We start from the raw sequence: 23,544 nt of genomic DNA, 5'->3' as shown, positions 1-23,544 counted from the left end.
TATATTTTAAAGATAATGAATAATTGAAATCCAGGCACTGTCTTCACAGTGAAAGCCTCAAAAGCCACCACTGTCCTTGGGATCCCTGTTAAAACAGGGCATCATACATGCTATGACTCAGGATAAGACTCTTTCATGAAAGAGACTTAGTCTCATGAGGAACACTTTCACTACAATAGAATAAGAGTAAAATGTCATAAAGAAAGCAGGAGAGCTGAATGAGAAAAATTGGGGTGCGGGGGAAGGAAAGAGACAGCAAGAAATCAAAAAATGTATCCAATGCTCTGGTCAAACCTTCCTTCAACCAAGTAGCAAATCAATCTATTGCTCCTACGATTCAGAATGTTACTGTGAAAGGCCCCCAGAGATCATCTGGCCCTCAAAAATATTTGAGGATTTGAATTGAATTTTACAAAGAAAGAATCTTTGCCTTTATCCCTGCTAAGAGTTTTATTGGAGATTTCCAATTCTATGCTAATCACAAAATTTGAAGCATTCAAATAATAATCTAATTTTAGAAGTGCCTTGGAATATGTATCTGCCATCCATTTCTCTCTATGGATTTATATTCTGGAAATCTCTGTTTGTGAACTTCTTTTGTTAGTCAATATGTGAAGATATACCTTCTTATTATGAATTAAAATACATTCAGAGTTAAATTTTCACAGTTGGAGGGTTTTGCACCTTAGGTTACTTTAGAAACCATTACTTAGATTACGTTTAGGTTTCATTACTGAGTTAAATAAATCATCCCAATTCCCTCCTCTTCTAGACTCACAATTTTATAGTCTAAAACTGTTCTTCCTTAAGGCATATACTTCATTTTGCCCTTACTTTGGCTGGCTGCCTTTTACCTTCATAGGAACAGGAATTAATTTTAATCAGACTTTCTCCTCTACAGGTTTCCATAACATCAACATTGTAGTAATGTAGAGTTTTATTCCAAAAGGATTGTAGTTAAGATTCCTTAGGCCATGAAGTACATAATTTCCTTAAAATAAGCTTTTCTAAAAGGCAAAATATTCTATGTTGGTTTTTTTTTTTTTTTTTTTTTTTTCAGAACTCACTTGATCAAATTGTATAAATACTTTCAGGTCTAATACCATTGACATAGCTATGTATTTCTTGCCATCTTCAGCCTGATTCATTGCTCTTGGCTTGTTCCTAGGAATAATAACAAAACTGTTAAAAAAAAAAAAAAAAAAAAAGAAAAAGGTTTCCTGTATTACCAAGAGCCAACCTCTGGTTCTTCTCAATTACTCTGTGATCATCTCAATCAGTATCTCAGGAATTAAACAAGCTAGTTTCAGCTTTCTAGCTATGTAATTATTCTTAGAAAAAAACTTTCTATACCTGTTCTTTATGATTGGATCTTCTGAAGGTAAAATTAAATAGGACATAAATGATCTTATATGTATCATTTAAAATAAAGGGGATTTGAGACCTAAATTATCCAATTAAGTACACTAATTGACCACTTTCAACTTGAGGAGGTGACAAAAGAAGAGGGAGAAGCAAAGGGGAAAGTCCTATAAATAAAATACTATTTTTTAAAAGCCTGAATGAGTATTTTCAAAAATAAATCCAAAATTTTTAATTGTATCTTGCCAAGAACATAACCCCAAAGAAAAATTTTGGAAAAGGGTTTCCTAGCTAACCTATGGCCATCCTCTCCCATTTTGTGGTCAGTAGGACCTTATCATCTTTGTGTACTTGACTAGTAGCAGCCAGAAAAATAATAAAATAAAATAAAACAAAAATTAATGGATAAAATCTCAATTTCTTAAGTGCTAGAGTTTACAATGCACAACGGAAATTTAGACTTTCTTTTTCTTTTTCTTTTTTTTTTTTTTAACTAAACAAGACCCTTTGCTTCTGCCCGCTAGGGTAGGTTAATTCATGCCAGGGAAAAACAACTCACCTGATTCCTTCTTTTCCTTTACAGGTAGTAAAGGAGGTGAAATGCGTAAGAGTCAAAGCAGATGATCTACCACCAACCACAGGATATGGGCAAGTTTTCCATATTCATGTGGAAGTTTGGCAACCCAGAATGTTCCCCTTAATAAAATGGAAGAGGTTTGGGGATGGGAGGTGGAGGAGGTGTTTCTAGGGCCAGGAGAAAAGAGAGATTGGGTGAGAAGCAAACATCTTGGAGACTAGAGACTACAAAGAAGGATTTTACAGAATATAAGAATTGTGTCTCAATCACAAGTTGTTTGTGTTACTACGCCTCCTACATCTGTTCAAATCATCAATATAAGACACAACACATGTGACCTTGTTAAGAGGGGAGAAGGGTTGAGGAATCAAGAAAAGGGAACCTTGTCATAGTCAGAACACCAAGGCAGCACCCTAGGAATGGTGAAATGACTTATAAAATTGACAGCTACAGTTGAAGGCAGAGACGACTAGAGAAACATAAGCCCTCCCTCAGAATCCCCAGACACCTCAGAAAGATGTTACAATTTAGTGATATATGGGTTGGGGTTAATCAAGCCAATTTCAATCTATATATGAGGAAGGAAGGAAGGAAGGAGGGAAGGAAGGAAGGAAGGAAGGAAGGAAGGAAGGAAGGAAGGAAGGAAGGAAGGAAGGAAGGAAGGGAGGAAAAGAGGGTCAAGGGTACCTTTCTGTAATTAGGATTATGGATTTCTCTCTAGGATCTTTATATGCTGTTAGTCCCCTTATAAAGTATGACCTCTGTGGCACAACAAGCTCAATAATCCCTCATACGGCATCAGCATAAGAGTTTCAATGGCCTGACCTTTTTTAGTTGGTTCCATTTAATAAGAATTATTTAGGTAAACATTATAATTTTTTATTTTTTTCCATATACTATTATTCACACATGTTTATTTCTTTCCACATATTTACTGACTTCATAAACACAATTCTGTTCATTCTGCTTGGTTTTCTCACTTTTAAGTAAACACTGCATTGGGCTTTAGAGGATGTTAAATACAAAGTCATTCACTTCATTCAGCCTGTTTTTACAACAATAGTGTTGAAATGACAAAAAATAAAATTCACAAATCCTATTGCAAGATGATTTTAATGTTCTAAGCCTAGATAGGGTAATTGTGTATATATATATATATATATATATATATATATATATATATATATGAAATGTGCTATATTTTTCATTTGTTTTCTATTAGCTTTTGGAGTTAAGGGGGATCAATAACTTGACATCATTTAGTATGCACGGTATGTAGTCTTTGTTTTCCTATAGCAGAGAAGCTGGCAAACTGCAGCCCTTTGAACCAAAAAATAATCATTTTATGGGAATATGGCCAACTCATTTATTCATTTGCTCTATAGCCAGAGTTGAATAGTTGCAGTAGAGATGATATGGCCCATACTGGCTGAAATATTGCTCTCTGGCCCTTCACAAAAGAAATTTCCCCACACCTACTACAATCCTTTTAAGTTAACTAAATAGGGAGGCCACTAGACTGAGATGATTCTAATGCCACGAGGGCTTATGCAAGCAAACCAAAATCCAAGCCTATAAATACTTCAAGTTTACAAAATCAAAACGCTAAGGACAATCAGTCACAAACAGCCAACTAGGCTTTAAGCTATAGCCAATCAATAATTTCCTTTCTTTGCTTCCATACTTTTACCCTGGCTCCTGCTGGTCACGTGCACCTTACCATTTCTGGTTTGACACTGCCCCATTCAAATGGATACTCAAAGTCAAAAAAATCCTAATATGCCTCAGTTTATCTTTTAACACATTATTACTAGTAGTTATTGTCATGGTCTGTGTAAATGCTCAAGATCACTTAATAAAATATCCTAATTATATAAAGGTTTATTAAGGTTAGAGCAAACCAGAATTTTGCCCTCTGCCCCTCCAGATTCATTCTCTAACCCTTCCCCAGCTCTGAGCCCCAGGAGATGACCGCTATGGATGCAACAGTAACAGGCTCCTTCGCTTCCTGTTGGATCTGGGAGTCATCAGTGAGGGGTCAAAGGGTGGAAGGTGGGATGTGCTTTAACATATTACCTCCCCCAGATGCCTTCCTGCCTGGCAGCTGTTGAATTGGCTATACCCACTCTGTGCTGCTGTCTGCAACCATCTCAAACTACAGCCATTCTTTTCTGGGTTCTGTAAACACCCCCTCCTCTGGCCCCCTCAGACCTAGCATAAGATCCACCAGTTCTTACTTACACAGGGGATTTTCCTCCTTCCTTGTTGATGTTGCCACCCTCAAATGTACATCTGAGCTTCGTTAAAGTCTCATCGGGTTACCTGATTAGAGTGAGCCTTTTCCTGCAAGGACCCCAACTGACTCATAAAGTAACCCTCCAAAGGCTGTGCCCAAGTACAAAGAGAATTTGATGTTGATAAACCGCTTAGCACAGTATCTGGCACTCAGGAAGTCCTCAGGAAATGGCAGCTGTTATTGTTTTTAGTTTTAAGCATCTATCATACTTACATATCAAGAAACAAGTGTGTCAAAAATTAAGGAAGGAATGCACAGGAATGCAAGTATTACTTTAATAAGTTTATGGTCAATTCTACCAACATTATTTTATCAGAGTTCTTTTATTTCAAATTAGTACACTGTGTGACCTTAGATCAATGACACTCAATGTGGGCCAATTTTGCCTCCCCTGCCCTGGCAATGCTGAGAGACACTTTTGATTGTATCCACTCAAGGGGAGGGAAAGTGTGCTACAGGCATCTAGTGCGTAGAGTCAAGGAAGCTCCTAACATAGTACAGCACACAGGACAGTCCCCCACAACAGAATTTTCCAGTCTACAGTGTCAATAATGCCAAGGTTGAGAAACCCTGAATTAGATGTTTTTGGACTAACTTTTGGGGGGGCTCAGAAGAGTGAGGAGTGTAGCCAACTTTATATCTCCTCAGCTCTCCAGTTTAGAGGAGAACTTCATGCCACGTGGAGGGTGAAGAGTATTTTTCCTAACATTTCAAATGTAACAAAAAAAGATTTTTTATAACTAGGCAAGTCCTTAAGACAATTGTTTTTAAATTTTAAGTAAATAAACGTTGTTTAAGAGTTTCACCACCCATTCTATATGAAAGTGAGCAAACAGTACTAATCCATTTTAATAATGTAAAAATGGAAGAGAGTAAGAAAGCACGCTGTTTGTCATCACAAAAATTCATCACAAGTGGCCTCATTGATTCACTTTATCTTCTTCCCCATCTCGCACACCACTCCCAGTGGCCTCTTCCCCTAAATCCTGTACCACACTTCTGCATTTCTGCTGCGCTACATCACTTCCCACTTGGCCACACAATTTCGCACACTACCGATGAATGGATCCTTTGGCAGTACCTCAAAAGAGCAACGTTTTTGGTTTGAGGACTTGTTTGTTTTTGGTTAGGGTTTTTGTTTTTTGGGGTTTTGTTTTTGTGTTTGTTTTGCAAAGCAGGTGGATATTCCTCTTCCTACTTCTGTATTACATCTATTAGTGTTGGTACCAAAACAGTGTCTGAGGGAATCCCTAGTCATTCAATTCTTTCAGGTTTTAATCAAAATCATCCTTCCTCACAGGCCCACCCAGGTTCCTCACACATGCACCTCACAGGACTCACAACCCACAGGAAGGAGTCCACGGGGGTCTAGACTGGAAAACACATCAGCTGCAAACAAGACTCCATGCTGAATTCAAACTCCCTGCTTCCTTCTGAAGATTAAGTCTTTGTTATTGAGTTAAGCTTGACTGCTTCCCTTCTTCTGACCTCAGAAGGCATTCTCTCCCAGGAAACTTCCTCTGTACCTCATGCAGTGAGTGGGCAGGACTCTGCAGGGTTGCAGACGTGCCCAGACATGTCTGCATCCAAGGTGATCAGCTCATGCAAGACCCTCGCTCTAGGAGCATTTGTAGTACTTTCACCTGACATGTAATCAAAACCATTAGCTTCAACCTCTCCTGACTAGGAGAAATTGGTTAATAGACCATGTCTTTGCTTACCGAATTCTTTATTAACTCCAATTCTTTTCAAATAATCAATATCCAAATATTCCGTAAAAGTTAATAGTAGACGAGAAATCTCCCAAGTGAACATATTCAAGGGAAACTACGGGCTATACTCAGAGAAGGAACTATTCAGATGATTTTGCAGGTAAGTGCCTTTGTGGAAGCTGATACTTACTATGCAACTTTAGGGAAAAATATAATAAAACCCTATTAGGAGATACCTTCCTATATCACTAATCCAATTATACTGCAGGACAAAATTGTATTTCTGTGTTAAAATGAAATATACTTTATTTCTTCTCCTATGATATAGAAAGTATATCGAGTTATTTTCCTTGGTAAAAGTGACTTAATGGTGATGAATCACACTTGACTACCTTAAAATTAATTCCTGATATATTGCATTATTTTTAAATATGTGAAATAAGAGCAAAAACCTATTTTTTGTATTGAAAAACTTCTATTTTCTATTACTGTGTTAATGTGCAGAGCAAGAATGGTTCGTGTATTATAATTACATCTTTTTCTGTCTAGATTCAGCAGAGGATATGCTAAATTTTAGAAGCTCAAACAGAAAGACCTTTGAATAGGTTTAGAACTGCAAAGATGAAATGCGGAAGTGGATATACAAAAAGGTAATACTCAGGGTCATTCTTGGGCTTTGTCTCCTGGGAGTCACTTCCAATGGCACCAGAAAGATTTGTATAAAGCAGTACATTGCCCACAACAGCAGGGGGACTGTCTGTGATCGTGGAATCTTGGAGATAGTGTGCTGCCAAGGTTCAAAGAACGCAGAAAGAGGACTGTACAATGGCCTATGTTCTAAGATAGAACGCTCTGCTATATATAGATGCAGATGGAAGAGAGGAGTGGCATTTTAGCAATTTTATGAAAATGGAAAGTATTTAGAGAAACTGAGCCCGTGTTCGCAGGGTCAGCTAATGTGACTCCAAAAACCATTCTGCTCAGTTAAACATGCATGAAGAAGTTATATTTTGTGTAAATGTACTTCACAGCATGATTAGAGTTCTTTCAAGGAGATACCTTATTGAATAGGTTTTTCAACTTCACATGTTCACATTCTTGAAAGACTAATGGATCCTTCATTAAAGAGATCACAGCTTTTCAGGTGTCATGCTTGAAGACACACAATGAATTGGTCATTAAGAAAATTCAGCCACGCAGAAAGGACAGGAGAACAACTGGCCGACTCCTCTAATGACTCAAACAATGTTGGCAGAGCTGCTGTCATGTACAGGCGGGTTTATAGTTGCAGAACAAGTATTAATTTTTCAGACATAAAGACTAGGTGAAAGAATCCACCACCTCAAGAGGAAGTGTCCACCTTCTAAGAAAACAGTTTGTATACTGGTGCTTTTCATCAAAACAGGTCTACTCACAGTGAACGTTACTACTGTTTCAATTTATTTATTTTGGCTGTAAAATGTTCTGTACCTGAGACGTAAGTCAAAGTAAACACTCCTAGGTAACTAATTACTTTCTCATTAGATCACACACATTCAAGAGACCACACCTTTAAGATTATAAAATTTTGAAATAACATACATTTTGCACTGCCTTCATTGCCTCAGGTGGATTTCCTTACTTTAGGCTGAGTCAGTTTTCATTTTCTGACTAGTAATGAAAAACACCTGATTTGCCCATTGTGTCCAGTTAATCAAGCCTTACCTTGAAACCCTAAGGAATGAGTAGATTTGTGTTCCTTCATCTGAGTTTATCTAAATATTTGAACTCAACAGTTTCCTGTGTCTGGCTCAAGGATAGACAAGAATTAGGGAGGAAGCCCAGCCTCTGGCAGCAATTTCACAAACCCTTCTCTTCCCCTTTGCCACTGTCATAGGGAAAAAGATTCTGGGAGAAGCCATTCTTTCAAGGATAAGCTGAAAATTTGCTAAGCTTATGTAAAAGCACTCTGGGTAACTTCTCGATTAATTTTGAGATTTTTTTTTTCACCTTGTGGTGCTTCAAGGCCAAACGAGCCTTCAAGGAGGTCACAGGAATGTAAGATCATAAGAAATGCCATAATAGGTCAAATTAATGAGCCAGTTAGTCTGATGTGCTCTCTCTGAGAGTGGCAACAAGGTACATTTTGTGCATGTTGTCAATTTCAAAATATTTGAGGCCATAATCAGGAGCGTTTCTTAGATCAGGTATCTCTTTCAAAGGTCCATGGTTCCCTTTATTAATGTGTAATGCATCTTCACCCATAAATTCATTTAAACTCATCTGACAATATTTTAACCGTGTGCTTTTTGTGTAACGAGCTCTATAAATCTATTGCCTTTAATTTGGCCTAAACTACCTGCTTCACATACATTTCCAAGGGTTTCCAGACTGAAGGAGGCTGGGAGTTGGTAGACCAGTAACTGTGCTCCTGGACACTCTAATTGAAGTCTTTACATTGAGTTGATTAAATATTTAAATCCTCCCAAACAGGTGGTTCCTGATGGTCCATCTACAACTCCTAGCATTTCATGCCAGCTTTTTATTACCCAGGGTCAATAAGCTCCTTCTTATAGTCTACTTAAGTCTTTTCTGTTAGTTAGGCTATTTCTTTCTTTTTATTAGAAAGAGCAAATGATCAGGATTCTTAAATAAATAAATAAATAAATAAATAAATAAATAAATAAATAAATAAATAAGCAAGCCTTGTTTCTCAGGGCATAATAACAGGAGCCTGACCACCAAAGAAGCAGGGTGTGTAACCAGCATGGGTCCATGAACATCTGGGCCTGGAGAGATGTACTTTTAATTGACAACAAAATATTAGTGATCCAAAAACTCATTGAAAAAGCAAGAATAAGGAACAAGAATTTGTATTGTATTTTTTTATCCACAAGAGTAAAACAACTTTGGTACAAGATCTGTAGCATGTTCCCCTTAAAAGAAAACACGCACACACACACACACACACACACACACACACACACAAACGACTTTTTTTTTTCAGCTTAAAATGAAGCAAATGCTTGATATAAAAAAGGAAGGGAGTCAGCCATCCATGTCATGAGTTGCACAAAAGTCCACATTATGGTCTCTCAGCCCTGGCTAAACTGCCATGTAGTTGCCTCAATCCTGTAAATTTTGGTTGGTCTCAGAGAGAATGGCTCAATCTCAGAGCCAGTAGAGACCTGAGAGATTTTTTTTCTTGCTTTATAAACTGGAGCACCGAGAGGTTAAATGGTTTTCTTGCAGCCACACAGATGTTGATGGCAAAGCTAGGTATTAGATCCAAGTGTGGCCAAGATGTTGCCATGGATAGCAGGGCTGCCCTTGCTCCAGGGGATCTGTTCTTTCTCAGGACCACTCAAAGTCACCACTGGGATAACGTCTTCTTCCAAGAAGACTTTGTTTTTTTCTAAACTCACACAACACATGCAGTTATTTAGTGAGTAATTAAAACGAAAAAGGCAAACCAAATACACCCAAATCCTACCTTCATTTCTCAACCCACCGAGTAATCCAATAAATTATTTACTTTGGGATTACTTGGGTTAAACAGCATTCCCTGCATACTGTATGAGATGGCTTTGATTTCAGGCTTGTTTTAAATAAATAGTTCTATCAAAATAGAATGGCCTTAACTTTCAGCCCTGGGAATAAACAAATAGTCTCAATCAATGACGCTGAGACAACCATTTAACATTTTTCAACAGGCTAAGAAAAGAAATATTTTCATGCCTACAACATTAAGTCAGAAATAGCCTTTGGCACATCTTTAGCTTGGTCTTTTCAAAGGTTGTGGGAAAATATGGGGGAAAAAATATAAGCAAAATTAGCAAGCTACCATGACAACAGCAAGTACTCAGAAGCAGAGTTGAAACTCTGGAAATCTCAGAGGGAAGCAGAGGAGGGTCCCTAGGACAGTTCATCAGGGAAGAGGCATCAAGCATAAAGAGAATTATTGCTAAATGGACAGATACTGGAACAGATATTTATTGTAATGGATTTCCTGTGGAGTAAAATTTTATCAAAAGGGCACTGTTACTGAAGAGAGACCATTTGCTTAAAATTATAAGTGTTTTTTGCTGTATTGAACTCAATGTGGAAATGCATGTCCTACATTTTTATTTCCGTGGGCTGTCATTTGTGTTAATGGACACAAGAAGCTGCATGTTTAGGAGTAAAGAAAAAATACATGGAGAAGTTTTTTTCATTCTGTTCGTCAGAGTAGCTGAGTCAGGACTCAGGAGTAGACACAGGTCTCCCAGCCTCTTTCTATCACAGCATGATTTTTTTTTCCTAGTTATATTGTAAGCCTTAAATACTTACATTCTTTCATTCACTCAAAAATATTGACATGCAATTACTGCATACTGGTTTTCCATAGCTTTAGGAATATAGAGCTGAACAGGAAAGACAGCATATATTACACCCTAGTTGAAAAGAGCAAGAAAAAAGAAATAAGCAAGTAAACTAATATATAAACAAAAAAATGTCTAGACAGGAGGACCAACAAATACAAAGGCCTCGAGTTAGGAAAGAGTTTGGCATGTGTCAAGAACAAGAGGAGGCAAGTCTATCTAGGTCACAGTCACCTAAGGGGAGTGTACTTTGCATCAGTGTTTGAGGTAAGGTTCAGACCCCTATAAGAGTACGCTGGGAATATTTCATTCTTGTCCTCAACCATCTATTTTTCATACATCTATCAGAATAATCTAAAAATATAATCCCTCACCTGGACTGTTGCAGTAGAGGTAGATTCTCTATTCACAATGAATACTGAAAATAAAACTGGTAAGGCATGATGGTGGCGGCTTAGATGTGGGAAAAGAAAAGGGGACAGTAACAACTCCTAAGTTTCTGGTCCAAGACAATGAGTAAATGGTGGTGCCGTTTACTAAGATGGGCAAGACAGAGAGAAGAGATTTGAGGGAAAACTGCCTGATGGACAAATTTGGAGCATCCATTAGACATCCAGATAATAACAATATACAGTCCATAGTTCAAGGGAAAGGTCAGGTTTGATAATATAAACTTGTATGTCATCAGCCTATGAATGATACAAAGCAATGGCCCTAAAGCAGTCATCTGATGTGCAGAGAAGAGATAGAACCTGTAGCCGAGCCATGGGCTACATCAACATAGAAGTGGAGAGTGGAGGAGTCAATAAGGAGCCTGAAAAAAAGATGTCGCAAGGAGAAAAAGGAAATAAGGTTAATGTCTGTCACAGAAACCAAGTCTATTTCCAAAAAGATAGGGTAATCGGCTAGGTCTAACACTGCTAAGAGGTTCAGTAAGAAAGAATAAAGGGAAAAGTGTATGTTGGATTTAGCAAGAGGTAAGTCATTGGTGATATTTCCCTGGAGTGACAGAAATGACCACAGTTTTTTGAAGGAACCGCATTATGAATGAGAGGTGTGGAAGGAAAAGCAGCGCGTCTAGGTAAATGTTTCTTCAATAAGGAAGCAAAGTTTTGTTCTATAGAAAATAGAAAAAAAATGGGCACCGACTGGAAGGAAACAGAGAAGTGAGAAAATCTGAAACCATTGAATTCATCCAAAAAAGACTCAGAGGAGGTAAACAGGATCAAAATTATTTTTTTACCTATTTATAGATTTTACCTAAAATCTACTCAGGGATTACTTGCTTCTCCTTTCCCTGGATGAAAATTCAGGCAATCCCATGACTTTTCTAATTATTCTTAGTAATTCCCAACTCCTACCTTTAATCACTAAACTTGATGTCAGCTTGGTAGTTAAAATGTCCTATACCATATAAGAGTCAAAGCCTCCAATTTCATTCAAAGGAAAGACATTTATAAATTACAGTTTTGTGGAAATTTTGTAGATAGAGATCTAAGCTTAAATCCAGTCATGTCCATAGAAATAACAACCTGTAAATTCCTTGGGTGATATAAGAAATATTAGAGAATTAAGTGAGTTTATTTTCTCTTACCTCCCCCTCTCATGGCTGGCTGTTCTTTCTCATCCTTTCTGGGGTTGGAGGGTGGAAGAAGGAGACAGAAAGGAAGGCGGATGAGGAGCATAAGAAAGAGCCCACATGCCAGTGCTATTATCAGCTGGCTTTGTGCTCTTTGGCTCAATGGAAATTTAAAGTTGTCTCCTCTGTGGAACTTTTTCATGGGTTCCTGGGTGACCTCACAATACTTGTGGCCTCTCACCTGTATTTCCCTAGATCAGAGGAACACATACTCCATTTCTAGCAGTTCCTTCATCTCACCTCACACCATCTCCAGCTTCTTATCTGGTGAAACCTTTTCAATCCTCTAAAGATGATTCTATTAGGTCAAATCTGCAGCGATTCCAGAGCAGCCTCTTCTCACTTATGACCCCAACAAACCCACAAGAGACTCTCCTGAATTCTTTGCCCAAATAGACCCTGGGATTATACTTGGAGTTTGGGCAGCATTGGGGTGCCTGAGTGGCTCAGTCGGTTAAGCGTCTGGCTCTTGATTTGGGCTCAGGTCATGTTCCCAGGGTCGTGATCTCAGAGTCCTGAGATTGAGCCCCACGTTGGGCTTCCTGCTCAGCAGGGAATCTGCCTGAGTTTCTCTCTCCCTCTGCTCCTGCTCCTCCCCCTGACCCTGCAATCTCTTTCAAATAATTAAATCTTTAAAAAAAAAAAAAAAAAAAGAATTTAGGCAGCATCAAAGTTTTTTCACTTTGGTTTTCTAAACCATTCCATCTCTGCCTGTTTTTTGTTTCTTTTTTTTCAGTTTGGGGTCACACTCTAGGTTCATTAAGAAATCATCATATTCTCCAAGCCAACTCTCTGAATATCTTTTCACACATCTTAGATGAGGGACAGTAGAAGGAGGAGAAAGATTCATCTCACATGGGCTGCTCTTCAAAGAAATCTTCTCCAAATCCCTGCTTTTATATCTGACTTTTTTTACTCACATTTTGAGTGTAGTATTCAAGGGTCACATAACCACTTCCCTAAAACTCCTCTAGATTCTGCGTATGATTTAGCACCTGCTTCGGAATGCAGCATCTATTTCATTATGGTCCTCAACTGAAATTGCAACTTTAAATCTCATCGCAGATTTTTTTTAACGCAGAATAATCTAAAGCAAGCCCATAAGTTGATATGAATGATCAAGAACAAAATGACCCAAAACAATCCAAGAAGGAAAGAGAGTAACTATAGAAGGGAAATTCCTGAAGTAGGGAAGTGGGGATGGAATCAAGAGAGCTGGGGGAGGGATGTGATTATGTGTATAGCAGTATTCAATGTTTCTAATGAAAATTTTGTAAAATCTAAAAATATAATTTGATCTCATCTTTATAACTGAAGCAAATATTGATCTGGTTTAAATTAGTTATCAGCAATACTGCACTGTCTTTATATCAACAACACTAGAATACCAAAGGCTTCCAGATATGTTAGATATTATAAGCATTTGAGGTTTTAAAACAATTTACAGGATGCCTGGGTGGCTCAGCGATTGAGTGTCGGGCCTTTGACTCAGGGCGTGATCCCAGGGTCCCAGAATCGAGTCCCACATCAGGCTCCCTGCATGGAGCCTGCTTCTCCCTCTGCCTGTGTCTCTGCCTCTCTCTCCCTCTCTGCCTCTCATGAATAAATAAATAAAATCTAAAGAATAAAAAATAAATAAAACAATTTTACAATGCCTCCTTTTATTGATAGTTAAAAGCTTCACAAAGTCTGCCAAGTTGTAGCAGAAAACAAAATTATACAGACCTAGAATCTCTTATCTGAAATCCCAAAATCTAAAACGCTCTGAAAAAATGGAGTCATCCATAAATTTTGGTGAAAAAGATCTGACCTGAACTGAAGATAGGTTATTCATAGTCTCTTTATCTTACTGTGGATGTTAAACTTTGCTGGGAAAATATTAATCTGTTGGATCGTGAGGTTTTGCCCCAGATCTTGCTATAAGTATTACATAGTATGCATATGAACAATATTACCTTTCCAAAATTGAGGGGCAGGTGGCAACTTGAATTCTTAAGCATTTCTGGCCCTAAGAGTTTTAAATGGCAGATTATAAACCTTTAGTATAAACAGACTGTAATATCTTCGTGAATTTCAGACTACTTAAGCATTTAACGAAGTCCAAATTTATGGAATTCAGTATAAAGCAGAAATCCTGCCTTGGAGAAAGAGTACAAAGACCTTTTTGTAACCTTGTCTTACGTATATCACCAATAGCATGCAAAGACTCCAAGGAGCAAATTAAAGCAAGATACAGTGCACTGTCTCCAAAGAAAGCTGGGCTTTTCTGCTAGCCTCCTTATTTCATCTGGCTTACAACATTAAGCATGTTAATAATCAGAGCACTCTTTGACCACGCCAGCCTTCAGATCCCTGGAGTTCAAGAAAAATTGCACAGTAAATCTACTGTGGTAATTTGGAATATGTATTACAAATACAAAGGGAATCTACATTTAATCCATCTGTAAAAATCATATCTTAAAATCATCAGGAAAGGAGGATAAGGTTTATGGTGCATAATTCTATCCTCAAAGAACTTTAGCTGACCAGCAAAATGCCTTTTGATACCACATTATCTGTTTTAATCTTTAAAAAGTTCTACCCTTGACCAAAATGGTTTTTAAGAGCAATGGTGCTGAAACATGTTGTGCTGTCAACCATTGTATTTGGAGTCGAAACCCGCATCACTCACTGAGTTATCACCTAAGGGAAAGAACACATTCGACTGCCTGAGAGTCATGACCACACAAATGTCTCATATCTCAGGTGTTAAAACTGACTCAATTAAGGAGAGTCAACAAAGACGTGCGTAAAGATTAGATAATACTTTTCAACCCAAGATGTGGAAACAAAAAACTTTTAAACCTTTTAAGGACAAAAAAAAAAAACCTATTATAGGAGCTAAAGAATGTATGTGTTACAACACAGCACTGATTTATTCATTCCTTTGGAAGCCTGACTGCGGTAGAAACAGGATGTAAAAAAATAATAATAATAATGTTCAATAATGAAAATGGTAATTTTGCTGAGAAACTGATTTTTTAAACTCTAAACCTTATTAGAACTCATGTTCAGACACCAAATGTACAGTGGTCAGCCTGCCTTCTAAAATATAAGTACAAAACAAATAAAATAAAATAAAATAAAAGTACAGAGAATAAAATATAAGCCTAATACAAAGCTATGACACCAGTGCCAATTACATCCCCCCTCCCAAAGCAAGGTCATTGAGAGTGCTCCCCAGGAGAATGTTCCCTTGATGCCTGTATCTCTAGTGTGTCCAAAAATATTATTTTCTATTAAGGTGATTAATATTCATTTAAGTTTTGTTTATCAACTTTCTTTTCTGCATGAATTACTAGCAATTATCATTATGGAGAAGGAGGAGAAAAGGCAAGAGAAGGAGGAGAAGAGATGAAGATAGAGGAAGTAAATGGCCCATAAAACTCTCCTACTTACATACCCTAATCAACTGATGTAAACACTAATGACTGCTTTATCCTGAGATGCTGGAGTTGGGGCGGGGAGGGTGTCTCTGTCATCTCATATTCTGTTTTCCTTGGTTGTGTTGTTGTTTAGTCTACACTTTATTTGATTATAGACTCTACACCTTCCTGAGAATAAGCATTTCATCCTGTTTTTTGAATTTCTGGTATTCAGAATCAATAAAAATAAATACCCAAACAGGCTAAGGAAGTAATTTCCTAAATATCCTTACCGAATATGATTAAAAATAAACACAAACTAAGCGTTCATCCAATGAGAGGATGTGTGCCTGGCACTAAGTTTCAGACTTTCAAACTCTTAATTCATTACCACGAAAACAGAAACATGAAATGACCGAACATACTAGAGTAACATGAAGACCCGCAGAAGCTATTGTTGGAGATTTACTTTTTTCTGGGAGATAAAATTTGCTTTTCCAGCTTCCCTTCCAATGACTTGACAAAATAATGACAGGATTTAAGAACATAAAGCTTGCAACTCAATTGTAGTAATTTCTGTTTTCCTAGACCTCATGTGAGATGAAACTACTCTACATATTAAGAAGGCTAGTGCCTCTGAGGTCAGAGGTATAGGTACAGTTTTATTTCACAAATTTTTAAGGGGGAAATGCTGGTTTCAGTGAAGCTCACTAATTTTGATTTCCAGTATACTGGCCTTATCTCATAATTTAAACTATTTTAAAAATTTTAAAGACAGAATCCACCAAAATAATGAAAACATCTATTCGGTGGTGACACCCCTTTCTGGTTAACATCACTGAAAAGAAACCTGGCACTGTCAGGAGGTACTATACAGCCATAAATGTTTTTTTCAGTTCCCAGGTGGGAATGGTAAGCAATCTTTTACATACCCTTTCTCCTTTTTCTGACTATAATGCTTTTAGATTCCATTTGGGAGTGTGTCTAATTCATTTTTCCAGCTTAGCAAGACTGGCCCCTAGTCATTTCCTATTTCCTCTCTTGCTGTGAGCAGAGATACATCTCTGTAGAAGCTTGTTGGTCCCAGTGATTATCTCCTTGGACCAAACATGTGCAGGTCCTGCTTTGTGCAACTAGGAGGAAGTCTGCTCCTGTCAGGAACAAGCCTTAATAAAGTGGTGATAAACCAACAGGGGAGCTAACTCACTAACAAAAGAGAACACCTCTGAAGCTTCAAAGTTGCTGAAAAACAAATGCAGCACGTAGGAGACAGTCTTATTAAAAACTTTTTAAGACTTTTAAATGACATTTTATAAAACAGAAGCCTAGCCTAGTGCCCTTTGTCTACTGTATAAAAATCTTTATTGTTGAAATTAAAAGAAATTAGAGAATAAAGGTCTGTTCTTTATTAAGAAAATAATTAGAGTACATCCATTTCTTGACCTCATTAGTCATTATACTTCCATTAAGGGCATTATTTTCCAATTGGCATATTGGTCAATTTAATGCTAAGCTTCTCTGTTCAAGAAAGCATATGCCCATGTTTTGGGTTTCTTTTTTTTTTTAATTCATACTAAATTAAAATTATTTTATTTTGCCTGATATTTCTCTAAACCAGTTTTGAAAATAGCCTTTTGATGTGTACTCAGGACAATAAAACCTACCTACCACACAGGGTCATTCTAATTCCTTCCCCAAAACCACTCTTACTTGTAGCCATGACATTGTTTTAGTTTCTGGTTTTTTTTTTTCTTTTTCCTTTTCTAAATTTTTGAAGTCTGTCAGAAAACTGACACCAATAGAAAAATACAAGTACATCAAGTGATCATTAAACACACTTAACATATGATTGTTGACTTGCCATTAGGATTTTTTTATGGTACTCAGTTCAGAAGTGAAAGAGTATATGTGTCTTCAAAAGAAGTCAAGAGAGCACCTAAGAGAGGGGGGCTCTATCTCATTTCTTTTTTTTTTTTTTATCTCATTTCTTATAACAAGGTTAAGGATCTTACTGTATCATTCCATCACAGATAATAAAAGCAGTAGATGCTGATGTCAAAAAAAATCACCATTTGATTATTTTAAACTTCACGCATATAAGTAAAGGAAACGATGAACTTGATGTGCGCAGATACCTCACTGTTTTTCATGCAGTACTTCATGTACTGCCCTCACACAGTTAGGCATTATTTATACTTCCCAAAGAAATACACAGATGGGGCAAAGTAGCTTGCATCACCTAAAGCTTATTTCTCTTAGTGTCTTCCCATCAATGCCCCCAATTAAAAATATCAACCCACAAAAACATAAAAGTCATTTGTCTGCTTTGCAAACACAGATTCAGGAAATGGCCCCAAACTCCTCTTTCCAATTGCATTTCCAGTGAATGTTATCAACAATGATGATGAGTTAAGGCTATTCACAGATGAATTAGGGCTATTCACAATTCTCTGTCCACTCTGTGGGAGGGCTGTCCTTCGTGCCCACCTGGCTGTTTATTGTGTCATATGACTTCCTTTGGACAATGAGAGGTAAGTACAAAGGACAAGTGTCACTTCTCTGGAGGAGTTTTAAGGCTGCATTCTCTTTTCCCTGGGAAGCTGATGGTCAGATGGAGCCTTCATTAGTTTGACTCCTGAGTGACCACATTGAGCAGTGCCTCCCTCTGTCAATCCAAAATAAACATATAGCCTAGGGGAGAAATAAACTCCCGTGGTATTAGTCCACTGAGATTTTAGATTTTTTTACTGCGACTTAACTTAGAGTACCCTAACACATCATCTCACAGAGAAACATGAGCATCCTAAAGGAGGCAGCAAAGTCAGCCATCACCACTGCATGCTTATTCAAAATAACATAAATCAACTACCCCTACAAATCTCTAAAAGGCCACTTATTCTTTCATTTTAAAATCTAAGCTGTGTATATTTTAAAAGATGCACTTTTCCATTAAAAATGGCTATTTATTATTATAGTGAGGTTTTCAGCAGTCATGAGGATTTGACATAGTAGTTAATAGTAAAAACATTTACATAGCACCCTAAAACAGTTTAAATAAATTCACATTTTACGTTAAGATCATTATGATTGAGGGAGGTCTGAATAGAATTTTCTTAGTTTTATTGTACATGGTTTACAGAGAATAACATGACAATTCCTGTGTCAATACTGATTGCAATGCACTTTGAAAATGGCAAAGTGAAAATATTAGGCTTAAATGTTTAAAAGAAAACTAAATACTACATCGAAGAGGGAAAATGGTTTTATTTTAGACGCTTGAATGCATGATCTGTAAGAAAAAAAATAACTGCATATTAGACTACTTGTCAGAATTCTAGAAATATCTCAGAGAAATCATTTGGAAGTTAAAGAACATTAGCTCAAGGTCCCAGTGTACACTCACAAGAGATGACAGCACTGCAAATCCTCGCTGAATGGTGTGGCTTCATCAGGCCTCTTGGGAAAGTGAAATCATAAAGTCACCAAATGCTATCGCCTATGAACCACTAGATATGACAGTGTCATGAAGTAACTGACCACTCTATGAAGCTGGACAAATGACACTTCTTAGATGGTTTGGGGTGTGTAATTAATGGAGAAGTGTGTTAGCTTGAGGAAATACTAGAACGCAGAGAAATCAATATTATTTAAAAATTGGGTAGAGGAAAGGCTCATACATTCTTTTGGCAAATAGTAGTTCTACATAAGAGTGAGTGTGTGTGTGTGTGTGTAAGAGAGAGAGAGAGAGAGAAAGATAGAAAGAGAGAGCAGATGCAAGCACACACGTTCTACCTAACAACTGACCATTACTGGACAAGTATTTACTGAGGGCTTATTGTATTAAAGTTTCTAGATTTGGTGGCATGGACAACACAACGATGGTTGAAAAGCACCCTGTGGTCTCCAAAACTTTACAGCCTAGGCCATGCCAAGTATTTTATATCTTAGACGCATAATGTATATCTGCTACAGCACTTTGCAACCCAGCCCATGCTCTGATAACTGTAGATTTAATAAATACTTAGTTGAATGAATAAAAAAAATGGCTGAGGATGAAGTCTGTCAATGTTTTTATGCATAAATTTCAATTTCTGAAAACTTGCTACTCTTCACTTGGTAGATTCAGAAAGCCCCCTGCAATATGGGGCCTCTCTAACTCACAGCATGATGGATTTGTTAGTAATATTGTGACAATTTTATAATAATCATGATACAGCAATTTAAAGTGTTAACCGGGTTGCCTGACTGGTTCAGTCGATGGAGTGTGCGACTCTTGATCTCAGGAGTTCAAGCTCCACATTAGGTGTAGAGATTACTTAGAATAAAATCTTTAAAGAAATAAAAAATAAAGTATTGACCAATGCCTTATATAATAAAAAAGTGAACAGCTGAGTTACAAATGGCCAAGAGGGAAAAGAGAACTAAGGGAATCGTAATTCTAAGCAAAAACCTTGAAATAAAATACCTTAAAAGGTTTTGAATCAGCTCATTTTACTATTAATTTGAAACACTGACAAAAAATATTGGATAGTTTAGTCTTTAACTCACACTCTCCTTCCATACCTATAGAAATATAACAAAGAAGGCATGTGTATATACACATATATGTATATTATTTATTTTTTATCCCACTCATTCCTAACCTCAGCCTTATGAAAGATAAAGCACATTACCAGGATGTTTTAGGTTTCAAATAATTAATACACAAAACCTACTCAAACTGGCATAAAGTTAATTAGCTCAGGTATCAAGAAAGCTTCATTGGCTAATTCTGTTTTTCAGCAATGTCCTCCAAAACCTAGATTTTGTTGAAATTTTCTTTGGGTTATACTTAGTATATCAACTTTGTCTTCACAGTTTTAGAGGCCATCCCTGTTATCTGCTGTTCCAGGAAGGCACAAAAACTTCCAACAGAAAAGGAGAAGAGGTGTCTGTGTCCTTTTGTCAGCAGGAAAATCTCTCTGAGAAGCTTTGCAGCTCACTGCTCCTTCCCCGTCCCTCAGAGCTCATTAGCTACACTGGGTCACATGCCCACCCCCCATACCTTTCACTGGTAAAGTGACTGGTTCAGATGGTTATGAATTAGTAGGGGTCTAGGGCCTCCTCCCTGAGCACATGGCCACAGAAGAAACAGCGAACACAACTCCTTCAAAATTAGAAATCAGCCAACTGAGTATGGAGGGCAAGAAACTAAGTGTTTGCTATAGAATATTCTTTTTAATGCACAGCTAATCCTATTATTCACATATTCCTTATTTGTACATTTCCCTACTCACTAAAATTTATTTGTAACCCCTAAATCAATGCTTACGTACTTTTGTGGTCATTCATGTGTGGAGTAGTGGAGTAGTGAAAATTTTGAGTCACCTGACAGGAGCCCGTTCCCAGCTGAAGTCAAACAAGGTGATGTTTCAGCTCTATAAATAAGTATCCTTCTCAAGTCTATTTAGTGCCCTGTTTTCTGCATATTGTGCTATGTTGGTTATTTCACTATTTTAAATGGCCTCCAGGAATAGTGCTGAATTGCTGTCTAGTGTCCAGTGCTAGAAGGCTGTGATGTGCCATACAGAGAAAAATACATGTGTTAGGTAAGCTTCATTTAGGCATGTTAGAATGCTGCTGGCCAGGAGTTCAATGTTAATCAATCAATAATATGTATTAAGCAAGCCGTCTTTAAGTAGAAATAAACATAAAACAAGGTTATATATTGATCCATTGATGGAAATATATGACCAGAGGCTCACAGGAACCTAACCCTGTACTCTCCCTGTGAGTGATTGTTCAGTATTCACTAATGCAGTGTTCACAACAACTTGCCAGAACAGAACTACTGCAAATAATGGGGACTAACTGTGTAATGAAACTGAGATATAACTAGGTCAGGTCACGTAGTCATAACTAGCAGGCCGGACCTCAAATCCAAACCCTGTAACATTGCAAGGACTTTGGACTTTATCCTGAGAACAGTGGCAAAAAAATTGAAAGGTTATAAGTAGGGAAAGCCATGAAGAGATGTGCAATTCTAGAGCATTATACTAGATACGATCTGGAGAACAAACTAGAAAGAAAGAAGATTGAATTTGAGGAGAGACCAGGTCAGAGGGCTATTGCAGTAATCCAGGCAAGAAGTGATGATGAGAGAGGAATAGAATAGGAAGCTACGGACAAAGATATAAACTGTCTCCCTCTGAGATAACAGAAAACAGAACCACACACGACATAAAGACTGGTCACCAAGAGAGGATGTAAGAGGGATACAGTGAAAAAGGAACAGTGAAGTTTAAGAGGGAAAAAAGTGCATACTAGAAATAAAAAGAGAAGGATCCAACTTCAAAATCCTGGGTACCAGCTTAAGCCTGGCCCAATTTCAGATTCTCATCTGAAAATCTTAGCAAAACCCCAGTTCACAGCCTCTATTAATATTAGAGCATTAAATTTTAATAAGTGGAAAATGGAATTCATAAGGCCTCTCAGTTGCATCCAATAGGGAGTTGACCAGTCGTTTGTGATTTTACACATCTCTTGATAGAAACAGCGTTACAAATACCCAGCTGAGCATTGGGATACATCATGTAAACGTGTGACTCTCCCTGGAGGACTTTCTGTCCCCAAAGTAATGATTGAATTACAATTGAGTTATAAATATGATAGTCCCATCTGTGATCAACATCAAAATTTTCCTGATGTAGTATCTAAAGTAAAATTTATCCGAAACCTCCAGAAGTATTCAAAACTATCACACATTTGAATGCAGGTAAGTAAAATAAGAATTATGCTTCTTAATATTTACTATCATGTCATATTGCAGATGGAACATTTTGGAATTTGAAGTCTTATCAAGTCTCCATAGAATTATATGAGAGAAGAGAAGGGAGAGAGAGAAATCTCCATGCTTGAAAACGGTGAAATTTAGAATATTAGAGCATGTTAAGTCCTTTTCTCTATTACGTATTGATGTCCAGTGCATTGGCATCCCTAGTTCTTATGACATGTAAATAACCTGAAGTATCTCATAATAATAATAACATTATATTGTGCTGTACAATATCCAAACAATTAATGCTAATATATGGCCAAAGGTAAACCTTTCCATGCTGTGCATTTGAACCGTGGGCTTGAGGTATTACATAAATGATAAGCACACACTTGGATGACCCACTGTACTATAATCCTCTAAATAAAAGACCTTCAAAGCTCTTAGTCTTTCAACAAGTTCATTAAAACCTTTCAGATACACTCACTTAAAAAGATGATCAATGAAATTAGAGATTTGGGGATTATTTTAGAATATTTTCCAAGTGCTAGAACTGAAGAGAATATTCATTTCTATATTCTAGGAATAGAAATGTATATTCATTTCTATTCCTCCTACTGTTGACCATCCTACAAATGATTTGTGCGGAGTGTCTCATAACTAGAATATATTTTTCATATCATATTTGTCAAGGTAAATGCTAGCTGCTGTAATAGATAAACCTCAACTTTTCTGTGGCCTAACACAACAAAAGTTTATTTTTTGCAGGACAATTAGTGAGGGTGGTCTTGGTTGGGGAGTTTTATACATGGCCACTCAGTGCCCATACTTCTTCTGTCTCCCTTAGGATGCTGCCCTCTTCTAGATCCCAGGAGTTCTCTTCATTCACCCGGTGGATACTGAAAGAGACTATGGCCATGACCCATCTGTTTCTCAATCACACAGGTCTGGAAGTCACTTCTCTTATGCTTCACTATTGAGAACTAGTCACAGAGGCCCACCTCTGAGGGCAAAGGAACTGGGAAATGCAGCTGCATCATTCCACACTGGACAGTTTCCACAGACCATTCAACCAAGTGTCTCTGTCTCACGTGTCATTTGCATTTCTTCTCAATGTTTTTTCCTTTAAAGACCTTGGTTACAGGGGGAGTCAAATCATCACACACAATTCCACATGCAATGAATCTTTTTTGTTATAGAACAGAAATATTGGGGCACCTGGGTGGCTCAGTCAGTTAAGTGTCTGACACTGGCTCAGGTCATGATCCCAGTCCTGGGATGGAGCCCCATGTTGGGCTTCCTTCTCAGTGGGGAGCCTACTTCTCCCTCTCTGGCTGCCCCGCCCCTGCTGTGCTTGCTTACTCTCCCCATCTCTCTCTCTCTCTCTTAAATAAATAAAATCGTAAAGAAAAAAAAAAAAAGAACAAAAATATCTGTTATGCCCCTTCCATAATACTAAA

The 23,544-nt window shown here is 37.5% G+C and overlaps 3 long non-coding RNA genes across 11 annotated transcripts in view; 1 reads left to right on the top strand and 2 right to left on the bottom strand.

Annotated features, from left to right (window-relative positions):
- The window catches only part of LOC144313048 (uncharacterized), a 27,046-nt gene extending 14,924 nt beyond the window's left edge, over positions 1-12,122 (bottom strand). The window contains exon 1 of the long non-coding RNA XR_013378737.1: positions 11,882-12,122. This is a non-coding gene — a long non-coding RNA (uncharacterized LOC144313048). The remainder of the gene's footprint in view (positions 1-11,881) is intronic.
- LOC144313047 (uncharacterized) overlaps positions 1-23,544 on the bottom strand; it is a 554,585-nt gene that overhangs the window by 511,947 nt on the left and 19,094 nt on the right. The gene's annotated exons all lie outside the window — the stretch shown is intronic.
- On the top strand, positions 5,787-23,544 carry LOC144313050 (uncharacterized). Its single transcript, XR_013378740.1, has 3 exons — positions 5,787-6,107; positions 6,497-6,597; positions 22,932-23,544. It is a non-coding gene; the product is annotated as an uncharacterized LOC144313050 (long non-coding RNA).

Source organism: Canis aureus, chromosome 4 (assembly GCF_053574225.1).
Source record: "Canis aureus isolate CA01 chromosome 4, VMU_Caureus_v.1.0, whole genome shotgun sequence".
NCBI classification, from domain to species: Eukaryota; Metazoa; Chordata; class Mammalia; order Carnivora; family Canidae; genus Canis; species Canis aureus.
Note: the sequence above shows the minus strand (reverse complement) of the source record. Positions and strands in the feature narration are given on the sequence as shown.